The sequence below is a fragment of the Gallus gallus genome, chromosome 4, assembly GCF_016699485.2.
Source record: "Gallus gallus isolate bGalGal1 chromosome 4, bGalGal1.mat.broiler.GRCg7b, whole genome shotgun sequence".
Lineage (NCBI taxonomy): Eukaryota > Metazoa > Chordata > Aves > Galliformes > Phasianidae > Gallus > Gallus gallus.
In genome coordinates this window covers 84366731-84386216 of record NC_052535.1, presented here as the reverse complement: position 1 = coordinate 84386216, position 19486 = coordinate 84366731, and the positions used below count along the sequence as shown (strand labels likewise).

Below are 19486 nucleotides of genomic sequence, written 5' to 3'. Positions count from 1 at the left end.
GATGTTTCTCATTTCTAAAGTGCATATTTTCTGCTGCAGCTGCAGCTTTGGCTTCATTTCATAGTTTGAGCTCTCAAAGGGCATGGAAAGGAACAGTAACAGCCACCATGGCCCAAACTTATCACCTCCTAAATAGAAAATGGAAAATATAGACAGGATGAATATGTGATGTGATTTCTCCTCTAGTAAAGAATTTTTGCTAGAGAGAAGTACACACAGTTAGACAAGTACACAAAAGTTATGGAGTTAAGCCATTGCTAACGTACCAAATTCCACAGAAGAAAATAAAACACGTTGTACTACTTTTGGAAATGTCCAATTTTCCTTTTGTCCCCTCATGGAATGCATTTCTGAGCAGCTTCCTTTACACCAGGGGAGCCTGGGTGATGCCATCCCACAGCAGCATGAGCAGAAGTTCACCTCCCAGTGAGTTAGAAATCAGCCATTTACTTCTTTTGAAAATACACCCCCCTATAACCATGCCATTCCGTCTAGATACCAGCAATATTCATACTGTGGAATACTATCAGAACATTCGTTTACCACGATCTTTCGAATCCTCACCTTAGATAGGCTCACAAATCCATTCCTCCTGGGGCTGGTGGAACAGAACCAGACAGTCTGAAATCTGCCAGTTCTGCAAGACCGAACAAAACGATGATTTGCAGAGCAAAAAATAACTGGCAAAAGAAGATGTTTGTAGGGGAACTCCGAAAAGTAGGGAGAGGGAATGTTTCTGTCTTTCTTTTCTCAAAGGCGAGATTCCTTTCTCAGCATTTTTTTCCTAATCAAAACAGATGAAAGAAAATAAATGTTAAAACCTGACAAAACAAGATGCTGCAAACACAGGGGTGGAAATGGAAAAGAATGAACCACAGATAAACAGTCTTAATCACAGCTTTTAACTGTGTGTTGGGATGTGCTCAGTGTTACAAGGTTAGTTTATAACTTGGAACAGAACAAAGTGAAATCATACTTTAAATAATACATAAGCAACTAGAAAAGTAAATTCATAAGATTTAGGAAACTAAAATTTTAGCATTTTAAATAATGAAAGGCCAATAATTTTTATTTAGAAGAAAACCACTTTGTGTCCCATGTTAAAATATCTTGTAATTCCACTGATTAGTATTCTAGAGGAAACTCTGTTGAATCTTCATTATGCTACAGTGAAAACATCCACATGCCTCCTATTAAGCTTGCAGTGCACCCTCAGCCAAACCAGAGAAGATCTGAATTATGTTCCTAATACTTACAAGCCTAGAAATAAAGCATACTTCAAAATGTGTATGTCTGAACACACAAAAAAAATGGTTAATGTCAAAATGCTACCTTCTGGAAAATCCTTAGGAGGCAGAAAAATTTCTGCAAGAATTAAACAGAATCATTTCTTACATAATTAAAATTCTGAAATCATTGCTTATTTACCCAACCTGACCTTGGTACTTAGTGCTAACAAAAGATGTAATATCTCCTTTGTCCACCCATTATAAACACACATCAAATATTGCGGAGGGAGCATCTGGCTTTAAGAGGCACTTACTTTGGAATGACAGACTCAGACATGTAATGAACTGAAGTGATACATTTTCATTTCTATTACTGGTCTTCACAATTATCATCAGTATCTCTATAGTGTGTTTTTCCTCTTCTGCCAAACAAACCATATTTCTGTTAATTATATGGCTAAATTAGTCATTCCAAACTTAATACCTCCTAAAGCCATCAGCAGATGTTCCCTTTATAATCGTTGATGTCATTCTGCAAATGATTGAAAAGGAGACATGAAATGGAGTGCTCTATAAATGCTAACTTTGGCCTTCCTCTTATCTAACTTTAGCTCTCTCACAGCATAGCATCTGGCCTGCCTCAAACTGACTGTCTCCGTAGACAGTGATACTTCCAAAAGGAAACTCATCCTGCTCAAACATACACAGAAGGAACAACCTCTTCACATTCTACATTGCCTATACAGGCAGCTTATTCAGGTGAAACTTTGAAATACCAAACTGGTAAGACTGATGTCGTCTTTTAGCTAAATATTTGGTCAGATTTGGATCTGATCTTATATTTCATTGGGATCAGAAGCTTACCAAATCTTGCCAGGAGAAAAGGCGTGTGTAACTAAAGCTGCCCTCTTCCACTTGCACAGAATAACTTCCTAATAATGTACCACAGATACATGAAGTCAGAGAGGAATACTGTCAGGCTGCTGATGCTTATTCTGAAGTTAAAATCAGCCATAACAAAGTCATCTTGCTTATGAGATCAATATAAATATTTAATATAATTCTTTTAAAACGTGGGGGGCACAAATGAAGCAGAAAGGCAGTAGAGGAAAAAGGGTTTTTGTTGGCTTTTTAGTTGAGTCTTTAAGAATATCATATCTTTTCTGCTGACTTCCTTGCTGCTTTGTCAATCTGTACAACAATTTACTACGCAATGAGTCTGCAGGAGAGAAAAAAAGTACTGTTTTCCCTCTAAATAGCTATCAGCATGTCCTTTCCCTATAAATCCTAGTGAGATCCCTGGTGGTGGCATAAATGTTAACAAACACAGAAAGTGATATGGAATAGCTCCATTTCCCCAGCATATTAAAACTACAGTTGTCAGCATTTAATGTCTCTGATATCCTTAACCCCCTACAAGTTGTAGAATTAGCTAAAGCTTTGCCTCCAGGTATCCCATCAGGATGCTCCAGTACAGAGATTTACATTCATTGTAACTCTCTAGGAGTAAAATATCTTTTTTGACATACTTAATGCGTCATAATAACTGCAAATTTATTGTATCAGGCATTAACCATTTTCTCCTTCATACATGCCTGGAGCAAGGAGGCAACATCACTATTACCATAAGTATGCTACACTGAATGAACAAATACGTAGAAGCCTTACTGCATGCCTCAATAATTTACATTATTTTTAAATGATATAATTTTAAAATATGTTCTTTTTAGAGTCATAAATGAGAATGGAACAGATGGTTAGAGCTTAAGTTAGACTAATTTGTCTATTAAAATACACTGCATTGCCAGCGAGTCTTCATTATAAGAGTAACTCATTACAAGGGAGTTGTAATTTATTTGGTAGACTGAAAGGTATTGGACCTTTAGGAAAAGCTTACCATCTTAGAGGACTCAGTAGGAGAAGTGAACACAGATGAGTTGTTTAATATAAGATTTTTGAGGGGAAAAAATGAAAAGCAAGAAAAATTTGAGCAGAGATTTATGGTCTTTCCGACTTCCCAGCGTTCCTAAATAGAAGGAATATTCACATGCACAAAAGAAAAAAAAAACTCTCTTGATATGATTTAATCATAAATTTCTTAGTTTTCACTGAATCTTAACTGTTTATAAATGTACAAAATTACTCTTTCACATTATAACAATGAGGACATTTTTAAAAGTAATTACTCAGGAGCATACTGAATGAGCAAATGATGCATATTGGAGTTCATTGTTGTATCATTCCCTATGTTAAAAACTTATCTTAAAAGCTTTTTGGTTTTTTTAATAAAAAAGCCCAATAAAACTGTTAATGTTTTCAGACAGCATTACTATCAATTTTATGTTCATTATATATCCTTAGGGAAAATGAATGAGTCACAGGGGGGCAAAAAGCACACGTGGGTTATAGTAATTTAGGCTAATCCAAGCTAAATATAATATGAGAGAATTTAAGGGACTCTCTAAAATGAGAACTATTATCAAACACTCCTGGATAGTTTCATCTTTTCCATCTTGTCTAAGTACTTCTTAGCGAAACAATGTAAGATTAACTGGGACTAAAACAAGTATGGTTCTACATATACAGGCTAGAAAAGAATATTAATGCATCGTAACAGGAGAAGAGGCAGTGGCCCTAAGTTGTGTCAGAGGAGGTTCAAATGTGATAAGAAGACATGAAATAGTAAAAGAAAAAAAAAATCCTACAAGGATAGATCTGCTTTGAAACAAAACATTAACTAAATTTCTCATAGTAGTAGTTTCAGTTGGAATCAAGAACTCAGCTTCTGGATTGTATAAAACTAGACAAAGCATTAGAGAGCGGAATGAGTAAGATAACACTGTACAATTTGCCCTTCTCAGATCACAATAAATCTTGCAAAATACACATCTTCTCAAGCCTGCACCAAAACTTGAATACATGCCTGATGTTCCTCATACATCCTATCTCACTTACAAACTGCCTTTTGTAAATACTAGTAGATACGTTTTATCTTTTCATTAAATATACAACTAATTACTGAAGTGTAAGGTATGAGTGATGACATTTGCTACTATAGTAGAAGAAATAATTTGCAAAATTTTGTATGTGCTCTGGACTTTTAATTTTTAAGCAGAAATGGTCAAATAAATGCAAGCAAACACCTGACTAATGAAGAAAAAGTCAATTTCAGATTGCTAGGAATAAAATTTCAAGTTACTTCTTGTTATGCACAAACTATTTTACTAAGATAATTATAAATTATTATACTATACATCTTCTTCGTAGTACATCTGAATACTAGCTTTAAATAATCCATTTTGTTGTGGTATAAAGTCATATGAAGGCCAATTCACTCTACCAGGATATATTCTGCCATTCTAATCCCACCACTTGCAGACGGACTTTCTGCATGGTGATGGGTGACTTTAGATGAAATACACACACACAAATATATGCTTCTGCAGATGCTTCAGGACTAAACTCAGGTAATATTTTCAAGCAGCAACCTCACAATAACTGAAGAGTTCAAGTTGCATGACAGACAATAAGCCCTATTAGTAGCTATTCTAACATTCTCCATAATTTCAACACCTATAAAAAGTCTTTGTATGTTATCAGTTTCAAGATGGGTCACAGTGTTCCTTTAAGAGTCTCACTAAGCATCATAATGGCATCTCTACCCTCATGAGAAATTATTTCCAGATCGAGGATAATTTTAGATGATTGTCAAACATTGAGTATCTTCGATGATACATTTGGATCCTGTGCTTTCCCATATTACACTTCAATTTCTATAAGAAGGTTCTCTATATAAGGAGAAATAATCAGAATATTAGACTACTTCTAAAAACAATGAAAATATTATCAATGCTGGTTAATAAGATTCATGAAAAACATATTTTATGAAACGAATCAAATATCATTTCATAACAAGAAAAAATCTGGTCCAAAATTCAATTGTGTTAACTTTGAATGTTTTTAGACTTATTTCGGATACACCTGCCTTCAATTAATGTCTTCAAGGCACACTGAGATCCTCAGATGAGAAGGATTTATTTCACATTGACACTATCTCAGAAACTGCAGAATTCCCAAAGGAAAACTATAATTCTCTGCCAACCCAAGAGATGTTATGGGTTTTATTATACCGTCTGCAGTGAAAGTCTTGGCAGTGTGGCTTCACGGAGGGGTTCAAGGATGGGCTTTTGTTGTCCTGGTATTAAAAACATGGTGTTCTGAAAGTACGTGAAACCATAGCTGTTTGTTTATTAAGTATTCCTCTCCTACAACATAGCCTTCTATATATTCCTGTCTTCCAAAGATATCTAGTAATAAATCCAAATACAGACAGGTTCTGAAGGAAAGAAATGGAAATCCCCTTCTCTTGTTTGGCCTCCATGGAAGTAGAAGTGTGCCAGGGCTAATAACTTTGGATATTGGAAATGTAGGGTTTCATTTATTTCAAGTCTCGCAAGCAAATGTAAATGAAATGCTCTATGCTTTTCTCTAAAGAACACGGAGACACAGTATTACAGAACAGTACCATCAGTTGTTTATGTATGTAATGATATGTGTGCACGTATATTTAGAAAGGTTTTAGAGAGTGATAAATTTTCACCTAGCCAAAGCAGAGATTTTTTTCTTGAATAGCAAATATGATTTACTTTCAAAATCTCTTAGAAAATAGTCCAACTACTGTCTCATGGAGATCATTTGAATGCATGACCAGTAAGGCATTTCATAAGTCAAGTATTCCTTTCCCAGTGCTAAACAATTTCAAAGCTACATTTGGATTATTAATCTACTTCACAGTTTATATATTGAAACACTCAGCTTAAAAAAGCTTTCCTTTACTGAGAGAGACATTAACAGTCTTACACTGAAGGGATTAATTTCTTCTGCTACAGGATTTGTGAGTAATATCTCAGTTACCTGAAATGAGACTCAACACACATTGTCTCACCCAATGTCCTGAAAATATATTTTCCCCACAGCTCTTGGTAAAGTCTTCAGACATAAATGTTAGACGCTTCTTGTGATGACAGATGTTTCTCTGTAACATCTATGAGTCAACAATATTTTACAGTGCCCTATATAGAAGAATTAAGATAATAGAAAAAGAGAATATGAACTGTATACAAATCCTCAAACATACTTACATCTTCAGTGACTATGCCAAACACATAAGCAATGCAAATTAATGTCAGGGATGATATTCAACATCAAATATATCAGAATATTTTGATTTTTATGCTGAATATCAGAAAAATAATATCAGAAGATCAAGATTTTTGCCTAAATTTTGAGGAAATTCGTTTGAATGAAGACATGATTTGGAATTCTTCACTCATTCCCCAGGAGAAGAGCTGCAGTCATATTAAATACAAAGTTCATGCATGGATAATTAACTCTTAAATGCATCTGGATAGAAAAAAATTACAATGGATTCTTCTCCTCTGCACAGGCAAAAATAACACCACTGTGATCCTGGCAACACAATAGTTTAAAAAGTTGGGTTTCGGTCAAGTGCCAGAAAATGAACTGAAGCACTTCTTAGCATCTTGTCTGCATGTAGTTTAGTACTTTCATAACCATGCTAGCTGGCCAAGTCATAACTGGAAGGAAAAAACTAGTAAAGGGGACAATTTTGATTAAGATACTTGAAAATCCCATCAGTGAAAGACAGGTGGTCTTACTCGTGTGCCTTTTTCAAGTTGTAGAAGTACACACACAACATCAACATGGACATCTAGCAGGTTTTTTTTTTTAGTGCTATATTCCTTTTTTCCCCACACACAACCCCCTGGCAAGGACCAGTGATATTTCCTAGACATTTCTGTGTTTTAATAGAACTCCAGCTGCTGGGCTTTTGATGAATTGCTTCGGATTTGAGTGACTGAATTTGAGTCTCTAAACTTGACTTTCTTCTCTACTGTGGTTTGAACCTGATGTTTTGATTCACCTTGCCAGTCAGAAAATGTGCTTAGCAAGGACAAAAGATGGCAAGCCTCTGGAGAGTGAAGTACTGCTTTGAGACATGCTTAATACAGAATCAGAACATCTACTGCCTTGTTACCAGCGATTAGTCAAAGCCTTATATGATGATTGGTTGAGAAATGGGCCACCGACTTCTGAATGACCACAATGCCATGTTAAAGTCATGAACTTTATCAGCCCATGAGTGAGCAACGCTTCTCACTGGTGTCTTTGACCATAGTTAGCTGTATGTACAGTATATTATGCAGTATTAAAGAGGATGCACTTGATCAGGAGAGACTATCTGATTGTCGTAACCTGTCCGTATACAACTGAAACAAAAAGAGCTCTCAGGAAGGAGAAGCAGCTTTCTGATTCCCTGGAAAAATGACCACAATTGACCACAAAATTCCCTGGACAAATGACCACAATGGAGAATATTTTTAAGTGAAGGTAGAGAGATGCAGGAAAGTCAGAGACTGTGGCCTTTAAGGCTTTGGGGAGGAGGAGAATCTTACCGCATCTGTGAGCAGACCCATGCCGCTCAAAGCTGATGAAAAGATTTTCTGAGAAACACAAAACTGCTGGAATAAATAGTATTCAGCCCAAGCTGTTCTAACTTCTGGACACTCTGTATTCTCCCAGAACAGATATTTATCAAGTCCCCTAAACAGAGTAGGGCCCATGACTACAAATCTCATGAGTCATTTGGTACATAACTGGTATATTTTTGCCATAGCACAAAAAATGGAAGCATTCCAGGTCTTACTCTGCTTCATATTATTTTTAAGAAGCATTAATGCAAAAGAGAGAAAAATCATACAGCCTCCTTAAATTCTAATCAAAGGAAAAATGGTCCAAACAGTCTCCAACGTTTTCAGTTTCAGGGTACATTATTCTTTCAGACTAAGAGTGACAGAGCACCCAACGCTTCTCAAGATACTATTTTTCTGAGAGGAAAAAAGCTTTCTTTATACATAGATAAACTTGGAAAAGACAAACTTCAGCACTGGGATTAGATAAAATCTTTGCTTGCAATAAGTAGTAGGGTCTGAATAAAGTACTCGTTTGCCAAAAGGATAATCATCTGTGCAAATAAAAGTGAGAGAACAACTAGTAGTTGTTCTGAAGAAGTAGTATAATGATGCTTAGGAGTTATTACAGAATATACACCATAAGGGAGTCAATATTACATAATTGCAAAAATATACTAAACGTAATCTTAGAACACATAAATGTACGTTAAAAAAAATTGATCTATTCCCTACCACTCTGAAAAGGCATCAGCAGGTGTGCTGTGTACCATATTAGACACTTAAGTTCAAGAACGATGTAGACTGGAAAGACTGTGCAGTTATGTGCATCCTGATGTCCCACTATGTCTAATTCCCAAAATAACCATCTGGCCTTAGTTTGACTGTTCACAGAGCTACACTGATATTTTCCTAGGGACTTAGTGCCCAAAACTAAAGAAAGCACAGCTAATATATTACATATGCTAGTTGCCTTCTGAGCACAGTTATCTACAGTGGACGGAAGAACTACAAGGGAACAGAAACTCAGTGTTTTTTCCATAACCACATTCTGCAGTCCTTGACTTGCAAGCTATCCATCTATGCAGCTCATCAAAATATTTGTCCTGCAGATAAGAGCATACCTTTGATAGCACATTGCCATTTGCTCTTCTCACAGAATGAGTGATTTTTCCTCAGTACCTTGCAATACTAACAGCTCATGAACAACATCCAGATTTACACTAAGCTTGCCAAAAAATTATTCATGAAAAGATCATCATAACAACAGATCCAATTCAACTATTTCTAAACCTCCTTGCTTAGCTAGGTCTCAAGGTCAAGAAACAAACATTCGAGTTCATGAAAAGTCTGGGCAGAAGAGCACTGAGGGACTGAAGGTCAGCAAGTGCTTATCTCCTGCGAGACATAAGCCAAAGAGCCACAAGTCTCTCTATTCAGATTCAATTCCATCTATCTTGAATTCTTATAATCAGGCTCAAGCCTATCTTTTTTACATCCCCAGATACAGTATTCTTGCCCATTGGCAAATTTCAGACATTATCTCAGCTTTTCAGATGACATTTCCACAGATTATTATGCTGCAAAGCCTTCAAGTTTAGTGTTCGTGGTCTCTCATGTGGATATCATCCAACAGTTAATCCCTGCTTACAGCCTCCGAGGAATTCAAAATATCAATAGAATAGCCTGGAGCAGGTTCTGGAAAATTTCTCAAGTCCCTGTAAAAAAAAAGAAACCTCCACCAAACCATCAGCAGTTCTTCCTGTTGAATAATGGTATTTATTTCAGCAAATGGAAATGAAAAAACATTAAAAAATAAAACCTAAGTTCATATCATCTTACATTGATGAATATCCTAAAAAGTATAATGATTTAAAAACTAGATATGTGTTTCATTTACAACAGGGTTAGAACCATAACTCTCTGTCCAGTCATATAAAGATTGACTTCCAGCTGCTTCCTGCTAAGACTAAAACTAAGACTAAAACTTCTTGATATATCTAGGCTCCATATCAGTTAATCTCCTTTTAAATACTGTATTCTCCGTGTTGGTTGTTTTTTTTTTCAAGAGTTTGATACACTGTTGGCATTATCTTCTTAATTCATAGGTCTGAACTAAATACAGAAAAGTTTCAGGTCATCCCCATAAACCACCAGATTTATTCATAACCATTTTTCCACTGATTTCCTCAATAACCTATAGAAGTTTTTCTAAATCCCCTAGAACTCAATGTACGTTAGCTACAAGGGTTTCAACCACCTCTCTGTAAGCTTTCAGATACTACACTTTTGCTGACTTAGTGCTAGTGAGCTATTACACCACAGTTCGAGTTACTTCTCAGCTGCAGCTACATCTTTCAGTATTCTGCCAAAAGACATAATATTGAAAAATGAATGTTTTCATCCTAGCTTCACTGAATAATGATGACTTCAGTCATAGGCAGAGATCAGTGGATCTCTATTAAATGACTTTATGGCATTGAAAACTCTCAAACTACTTGTAAGATTTATTGTGAGTTCAAGACAGATACATTGAAAATTTCAAGGATCAAAATTAAGCCCTTTTTTGCAGGCATATGATTCCATCTTTTTTAACTATGGAAACATTCTGTGTTGTTGTTCTTTTACAGACTATATGAGAATCTATGTCTACCTTCATTTTGACTCCAGGTGTTTCATTTCCTTGGTTTCCTTGTCTGTTGGTTCATGGCCTTCTTACTAAGAGTCAGTATTTGTCCACTGGCTCCTAAATGAGTTTATTGTAGATGAACAACACTTGGCCTCACTTCTCCACTCTCATCTTGCTTTTTACTGGTGTTGGCATTACATTGCATTCGGCTCCATAAACCAATGGCACCTGAATTTAAACATTGGTCTGGCAGCATAGTTGCAAACATAGAAATGAAATAAACAGAATTCTGGAAAACTTAATTCTCAAGGTCTCTTAGTCTTCTAAATTTACACTGTGAATACTCTTTCCTTTGCTAGAGATTTTCATAGTGTTTGTTACTTAGCTTCTTCTTCTTGAGATTGCATGACTGTAAAGGATAAAAATGTTGTTTTCCCACGTATTGTGCTTTACTACTTAAAGATTGGGCATTTTTCTTTATTCCTTTCTCCACATTGTTTCCCATGTAACGTGCAACATTAAAATTATGCCTGTATTTCAGGTCACTTGTTCCCCTTCTTGATTCTCTTGGTCTAAACACTTGCATATTGAATTTATTATCCATGTCATTATGCTGCTATTAATCATAAATTCGATACTAATTCACCGGTTTGGTCTTTTACCAAGCCTTTAATATTCGCTACTGTGTAATTTTGAAGGTCATCTCTTATGTACAATCCTATCACTAGTGAAGTATTTTCAATAGATTCAAAGTTGACACATACTTTTTTGGCATCTTGCAAATGGGTGTGAAGACAGCATTCCTCCATACTCTTACTAGGAGTGCTTTGTTAAATATATACGACCATAGGTCCAATTCCAGTAGACCACTAAATTCCAATTCCAAGCACTTTAGATACTTTTCAAAAAATTTTGATGTACCCCTTTCACATTTTCCATCATATTCATGTCTTACTCCTTCACTGTCTCTGTGTAAGCGCCAGTCCAGCTTGCCCCTTCATTTCACAGTAGTAGAAATATGATTTTACCTAGAAGGCTCTCATTCACTGAGATCTGAGACTTTCTAGGATTTCTCTTAGATTTGTTTCCAGTCTAATTTGTTTCTGTTTACCACTTTTTCCTACTTTGCTGATTTTTTTGCTAAATTGAGCACTTTTGCAGTGCTTCATTTACTGTTTGCTAGCCAATAACATTAACTTGTTAAGTCTTTGTACAACTAAAAGTAAGCCTGATGCAGGTTGACAGCTAAAAAAATCTAAATTCATTGAAATGAATTGCAACCAACCTACCAACTATACTGTAAGCTGCATCAAGTACCATCAGGTCCAATTTTGTTCAGTCTCTAGAACATTTTTTTTTTCCCTGTTTCTAATATATTTGTCCAAGAGAATTTTTTCTCTTCCTATTATAAGCACATGCACTGAAATCCTTTAAAATCACTGTTTACCATAACCTTCTAGATCAAAACGTTAACAACTAAACTGATCCTCTGAATGCTTACCATCCCCTTTCATACCTCCATTCAATCCAAATGTAGAATGTTAGTGGATGAACGTATTAAATGCAGTTTTACTGACAGGAATGTTGTCAAAGGGACATTTCCCCTGAGAGATGTCCAGTCGATGTTTACCTGGTTCCAGTTAGAGGCTTGAACCAGGAGCCAGGATGTGATCTTCAACACTCAAGCACAAGAATTTTAAAAAGAGCAATTTCTTAAATTGTTCCAATTTTCAATCATTCCACTTTGGACTGCAGAATTGCCTAGAGCAGTCACCATCAGTGACTCCAGTAAGGAAAACATAGCACTAGCAGTCTCCTACACATGTCAAATACAACATAAATTACAGAAGGCAGCCAATTTCACAAACTAGCTGAGATGCCATTGTCCTTAGTGCAATAAGGTTACTTAGAATGTGTTTGCAATCTCATTTTTAACTCTGTTCTGTTTTTTATAATAAACATCTTTAAATGTTTAAAATTTTTTGTTTGTTGGTAAAACTGGCTCTGTCCTGATCTTACATGTATTAGGCTTTTCATTTCTTTAAGTGTGGCGCTCCCTAAAGCTAGGTTACTACATCTCTCTTGTAGTGCTCTGCTTTCAAGACAAAGGAAGTTCACCCATTTCCTTGCACAAAAACTTGTAGGCTTGATGATGGCCATTTCCATTTGGGAATACATATCTTCCTCTGAGCAAAAGTAGTCACAGGCTTCTTAGCAGGCAGGAACATAGGAGATCTTATAGCAGTCTAGCATTTATACAGTGTCCACAGAAAAAGGGCATTTGTGTAGAAAAAGAGGCAAAGTTATCATAAAATAGATCTCTCATTTCTCCAATAGAGAAAGACTCTACTGAGGTCTGGGTTTTGTCTTTTCTATCCTTTCGTCTGCTCAAAAAATACTTCAGTAAGACCATTAGGCTTAAGAAAGTTTATTCAACATTACTGACTGGATAATAACGGAAAAATGTTTCAAGCTCCACTAAGAATAGAATGAATCACAGAATCCTATTATTACAAGATGGAAAGGACTTCTTAATTCGTGTGCTCTCCTCTTTTGATCAAGAGACAAGTCTTTGCAAAGCAAGATCAGATTCTTGGATATTAATACTGAGCTGTTTAAACTGCAGTACCTTTGAAAGTTTTTTTCATGACTGATATTAAAGAAACAGAGATTTTTTCTTCAACACTATCTCGTATGGGCTTTTTTAAGCCAAAAATAAATTGGAGCCTTACCATCAAAGATTATATTTATGCTACATCAGTAAGTAAAAATCAGAATACTTTTGCTGTTAAAAGAAATGATACTTTTGTTTACCTGCACACTCCTTTTGCTACGTAAGTGCAAAAATACAAAACAATGAAAAGCTTATGAGTAAAACATTAAAGCAAAGCTTGTCTTTGTTTTTAGTTTTGTTTGGTACAGCTGAAGAGAAAGGTCTCAAACCCTTGTGCTTTTAGTTCTGTTAAGCAGATGTGTTCACTCATGATCTCCAACTTCAAAGGCTTTTCCTGCAATATTTATTTATATAAATTGCTGAAAGTTTTCTAACCGCCTTGTACTTAGAGCTACTGCAAAATACATTTTTAAACATCATAGGTAAGACGAGATGAATCATTTTCAGTTTTGCTAGTTCCAAAATATGTCATAATTGCTTTAACAGTGAAAGAATATCTGGATTACCTCTGGGAGGGGGAGGGGACAGAGGAGGGAAGATGCTAGTTTTTTTCTTGGTATTAACATCAGTGGAATCATCTGGAGCTCATCAGGGATAGATCTGTTTCCAGTGTAAGCATTTTGAAACATGCTTTATAGACAGTATAGGAATACTATAATACAATATATTGGAGCATTTTTCTCCCACCTCTACCTCATTAACTGAATAAATTTGACCCCTAACACGGTCACAGTTTCTTCCTTATAAGTGCTATGTGTCTGTAACTTGTCCATCCACAGATTCTTTCTTATGATATTTGTCAGTATCAGTAGGCAACATAATTTCATATTTCATGATAAAATACTCTGCAAAGAAACAGAGCAGTATAGACAGCTGGAAACTGACAAGACATGTTTGCCTCATAAAGCTGCCCTGTTCTTCAGATACACCAGTTGATCCAAGACAAATGTTGGTGTAAAGTATTTGAACCAAACTGTAGCCCATTGTGTACAAAATAAAAATAAACTTGTGGTGGGACATAGTTAGTGCCATAGTGCTGGGAATCAGAATTATTAAATATTCCTCTACTCATATTGTTCTGTTAAATTTTTTTCTTGGAAAAATATCCCACCCAAATTGAGGATTTTGAAGGCTTTCTTGAAATCCTATAGAATTCACAGTAATAGAATAAAGCAGATACTTTGCTATGGTAGCCAGGGCTTTTCCGTGACACAGTAACATGTCATTCTGAAGCTACTCTCCTGTCTGCATCCCACATATCTGGCTCAAATACTGATTCAGAGAGAACATTAAAAACAAAGCAGAATCATTACTCCTCATTACTCCCTGAGGCTCAGAAGCATTATTCCTTCTATTTCCCATCTGTCAATACCTGATTTTCCTGACAGTTTCTTTAAATGCAGTGGCCAGGTGATATACTGAGGAAGTGTTTTATCACCTTCTTCAAGAGAAAATATCAAGAATCTCCCCTAGAAAATTCTTATCTGCAAATGTAAGTCATGAAGAACTTCCACTACCTAACTGTGAGCTATACCAAACCATCCAACCTCAAACAAAAAGAAAAAGGAACAAAATCCTGCTATCACCGATGTCATTTTCAAGATCTGGAACTCGTGGAAAAGCTGAGGTTGAAAGGGGCTTCTGGAGATTATCTAGTCTAGCTGTCCAGTCCAAAGCACAATCAGCTAGACTATGCTTGAGGTTATGACCAGTCTGGTCTCAGTAATGGTTGTGCTGAGAAGACTCAGGCTCAGCAGATTCAGGTGCTTTCTTGGACAGAGCTCCCAATCCATCACCTAAAACAAGGCCAGTAACGTATTCTGTAGCTACAGATCTGCAAGTGGAGCAGGAACTGAGGTTCTCCGCATCCAGCCTTCACCATTATGGGAGTCTCCATTTCCTACCCTGATAAACACAGGGTGTTCTGTTTGTTCCTCCTTGACTGTATTTGAGGGTTCAGGTTTTTGTCTCTGCATGATCTCCGAGAAGATCTGATTGATCTTTTTCCTATTTCCATGGCTCATTTATTTGGTTATACCTCCTACAGCAGTGTACAGCTCTTGTAGAAGGAAGCTTGTGATTTTTGCCTCTTACATCTCACTTCAGTGTGTTTAACATGTCAAAACAAAGATCTCCTGCAGAATACAAATCTGCTGATAATGTTGCACATCACTTAATGGCAACCGGATGTCCATGATGTTGCAATTTCAAAGGCATGTGTTCACTCACAAGACCAAAATAGTACTAAATTCAGATTACCTAATTAGCAACATTGTCTAAAAAGATCACTCTCAGTCACAAGCAGGCATCCCATGACATAGCAAAAATTGCCAATCACACTTTCTGATTCTATTTTTTTTTTAAATCAGCTGCCTTGATTGCCTGCAGACCTCCTCACAGTTATTGCTCTTGCCTTCTCTGACCTTGGTTTAAAAAGTCTAGACACCGCAGAATCATAGAATCATTAAGTCTGGAAAAGACCTCCAAAATCACCTGGTCCAACCACCAACTCACCCTCACCATGCCCACTAACCACATCTCTCAGTCCCACATTTGCACATTCCTTGAACTACTCCAGGGATGTTGTCCCCACCATCTCCCTGGCCAGCCTGTTCCAATGCATGGCCACTCTTTTCAATAAGAAATTTTTCCTAATATCCAACCTATGTCTCCTCTGGTGCAACTTAAAGCCATTACTTCTTCTCCTGTCAGTATGAACATGAACATCTTCTTAGATGCTGCTTCATATAATCTTACTGCATTCATATTCTCTTCATTTTGATGTCATATTGATCCCTGATCATATTTCTAACCCTGTCTGTGTTGTTAACCTCAAGCCCTCAAAAACTGTGAGTAAAACCATCCTGCAATTCAGCTTAAAAAGATGAAGAAGTCTAAAAATATATGGATACTGACATTTCATTTCCTGGATTAAAGCCTCTAGGCCATACTGAGGTCAAATTTTCAAACTGTTTATGCAAACAGGAAGACTATAAATATATCTGGTTTAATAAACGTTTATCTATTGCCTTCCTTTTAAGCGAGTGGACAATGACAATCACACTAGTGACTGTGTGATATTAAAAGCCATCAATACTGTCATTTTCTTGATAGAGTGAACAGTTTGCTGTTTTTTCCACACACTGTTTTTTGGATGTTCTTTTTTTTTTTTTTTTTTTTTTTTTGCCAAGCTATGATCTGCAGATAATGTTAAACCAAGCTTTATTTTTTTCAAATGTGATGAACATTAGATCACATTCCAGAGGTGGTGAAATAAACCCACAGATAGGATTTCCTTCAGACAGAGGAGAAATGAAGTACACTTGATGGTGGTACCAGTTTTTATCTATGCAGGTGTGGCACAACAGCACAATCATTCCATAGCACAAAAGCTGAGAGCAATAAGAAAGAACTGGGACACAAATTAACATGAAATATGGGAGTGTAGTTCATTTTAGAAGGTGTTACTGGTTAAATATTGGGACTACATTTCATTTTTCCACCATCTCAAACTCTAACCATCATCATTTGTTAATATAAGTGGATAGTCAGGTTACATACTTGGATGTTTCTGGCAGTTTTGCTGTCTCAAATACAGCTTTCACATGCTACATGGTCTCCCTGCACTTGAATGATGATTAACCAAATGGATGCCATCCAATCAACAAATGGAAATGATTATGAATCCTTCAGGGATGTACGCACACACATAATGATGGCTATGTTGCTTCTGTAAGGCCAATCTATACTGAGTAAGAGCAAGATCATTATTTTTTGTAAAGTGGGAATAAAGTTAATATGGTGGAAAAAAAAATGTACCTGCTTTATTTCAGGATACGTGGATTCTCACCTGCAAATTCTCCTGGATGCTGTGTAGAGCAGTAGATATTGACTGGAAAAGTAGCCAGGCACTGTAGGAGAAGAGGAGGGATACATCATCAGAAAAAATATATAAATATATTGTAAAAATCATCACATATTCTTCAAGGACATCAGCTCAAATAGCCATAGTTAAATATATGGATCTACCTTTCAGTCTTATTAAATGTTTTTGGGTATTTAGGAGTCTAATGGGATGAAAAGATAAAAAAGGGGAAAAAAAAGAGTATTTCATTTAGTATAAATAGTGCAGAAATAATGAAACTTTCCATTCACAGTTTTCCAACCAAATGTTGAAAAAGAGTATAACAATCACGGCAAATCAGTGTTCTTTCAGCTACTGGTATTCTGATTATGCAGTCATTGTTATACCCTATCTTTACCTGATCTAAATGGAGATAATTGCCAGCAAAAAATGTAAGGTCATCAGTACAAAGGCTCAAATTTATGATGAAAATTCAGATCGGCAGAGAGCAGTTGCAAGGAATTTGGTCTTTCTAGATATCTTGGACCTAATCTGAGCAAACACATATCTTAATTATGGGAGATAAAATACTACGAAACATTTTCATTCCTCTCAAATGCCACTTTGATTGAAATTATTTCTTAGAGGGTACCCCATGCTGATCCTCTTAAATAACATCCAGCTCAGAGAATCACCAGGTATAAAGGAAAAAAAAACAGTCTTTTTGAGCTACTGCCACAAAATGATTTATGAGCTGCAATAATGAAGCATCATAAATCTAATTTTTTGTCCAAGCCACATTCACAACCCTGTATTAGGTGACCAGACTCTCAGAATAATGCCAGGGAAGTATTAGCCATCTCAAAATGAGATTCAAAACAGCCTGCTCTCTGGAGAGGGAACCATCTAGAACAAAGCAAGGAGGACTGTGTAAAAGCATATCCAAAGTCCTGCCTACGGAAAGGTTCATCGTGATCTTAGGGATCATTTTCTGAGCATAGCTATTGATGTCATTTCTCCTTAAAATAAATAAATAAATAAAAATAAAGCAGAGGTATTATTTTCTCTTCTTGTCTAAGAGGAGCAAACGAGCCCACTGTTACTCCACTGTTTGTCTCCCTTTATAACCCCTATGTGATTAATCTCAACCAGTATATGGAGGATACATGCTCAGTTTTTCTCCTCCATCTAAGGACACTTCAAATCAAATCCTATGACTTCTCTCAAGAGCATCTTCAGTACAAGGCAGTTATGAATCAGTTACATTCTCCACGGGTTGAGAAATTCTCTTGCAGAAGAATTTTTTAAAAAAGCAGATCAAGATGCATTGGAAGAGCAAAAAGAAGAAAATGAGAGTGATTCTTCATCCTGCTCTACAACACCATCACAGGAAGGGGACATTATCAGCTCCCAGTTTCAGTCCCATTTTTCACCCATTTTCCATATTAAATAAAGAGGCACAATTATAGAAACGTCACTTCTTTGAAGAAACAAAGTGCAAAATCCACGTGATTCATCTACATCACTCTCGCTATCAAGAAGACAATATTTGAAATTAGGCAATAGAAATATCCATTAACAACAGCTGACAGAATATAGCTCAGCTCGTACAATGGGAGCCGACCATGGCCACACACTGTTTAAGAAATTGCTCCCTTCTCTTTAACCTTCACTATGTAATGGAAACCGAGCTGCCATGCAACATAAAATTAGGCTGAAAACCAGTGGTTAAGAATAAAGAACTTTCAAAACACTGAAATTCAAGCACGTGTATTACTGAAGTAAGTGGTTTCATCTTTTCTTTTATTCCCCCTTATTTAAGGATATTTTCGCAAATATAATAAGAATCCAGAGATATATTTTATTTCTAATTCATATTAGCTTAAAAAATAAATCTAAGAACAAAAAAAACTATTCCTTTTTTTTTTTTCAGACTCAATAAAATCTTGATTTAACCAATTAAAACTGGAAACAGACATTCTGACCTCAGTGTAATTAAAACACTCTGCAAGTTATATAGTGGAAGACTGCTGGCACTAGGTAGTGATTGTTAAACATATTCTGTTCTTTCCATAAAAACGTAACTTAATTTTCTGTATATGGTTTCAATTTGTTCAACAGTCTGTATAAATTACCAGCATTGCATTTCTTTTTTCCTGGGGAAAATATAGTTGAATTTCACGTCAAGAGAAGTTGAGTATTTTTATTCTTTTCAGTTCTTTACCCCACCCTGCTCAGTGGAGCTGCAGTTTTTCCTTTTGTATTTCCAAGTCAATGCCATCCAAATACAGGCTTCTCTTTGTTGCCTTTTCTATGTCTCCTAGGAGCAGTAATAATCCTCGTTAGCCCTTGCACAACCCCTAATCAAAAGGAGTAAAATTATTTAGGCTTACACTTCTTGGCTCTCACTCGCTTCTTCACAAAACATCAGGATATCTCAGAGATCAGCAGAGGAGCAGGTCCTCACAGCGCAGAGGGACTGCTCTAACTCCTCACATCCAAATCTCCTCATTCAGCAGGATGCTGAGAGTTCTGGCCCTTGAAATTTTTGAGGAAAGCCATTGATAGGATTGAGACTCCTGAGGTGCTGAAAGTTAAGTATGTGCTTAAGTGCTTTGC

General features: G+C 36.2%; 1 protein-coding gene across 1 annotated transcript in view; it reads right to left on the bottom strand.

The window, feature by feature from the left end:
• The window catches only part of SPON2 (spondin 2), a 55446-nt gene that overhangs the window by 22991 nt on the left and 12969 nt on the right, over positions 1–19486 (bottom strand). The window contains exons 4-5 of the mRNA XM_015285992.4: positions 16843–16934; positions 565–784 (exon numbers count right to left, since the gene is read on the bottom strand). The gene's annotated coding sequence lies outside the window, so the exon portion shown is untranslated. The remainder of the gene's footprint in view (positions 1–564; positions 785–16842; positions 16935–19486) is intronic.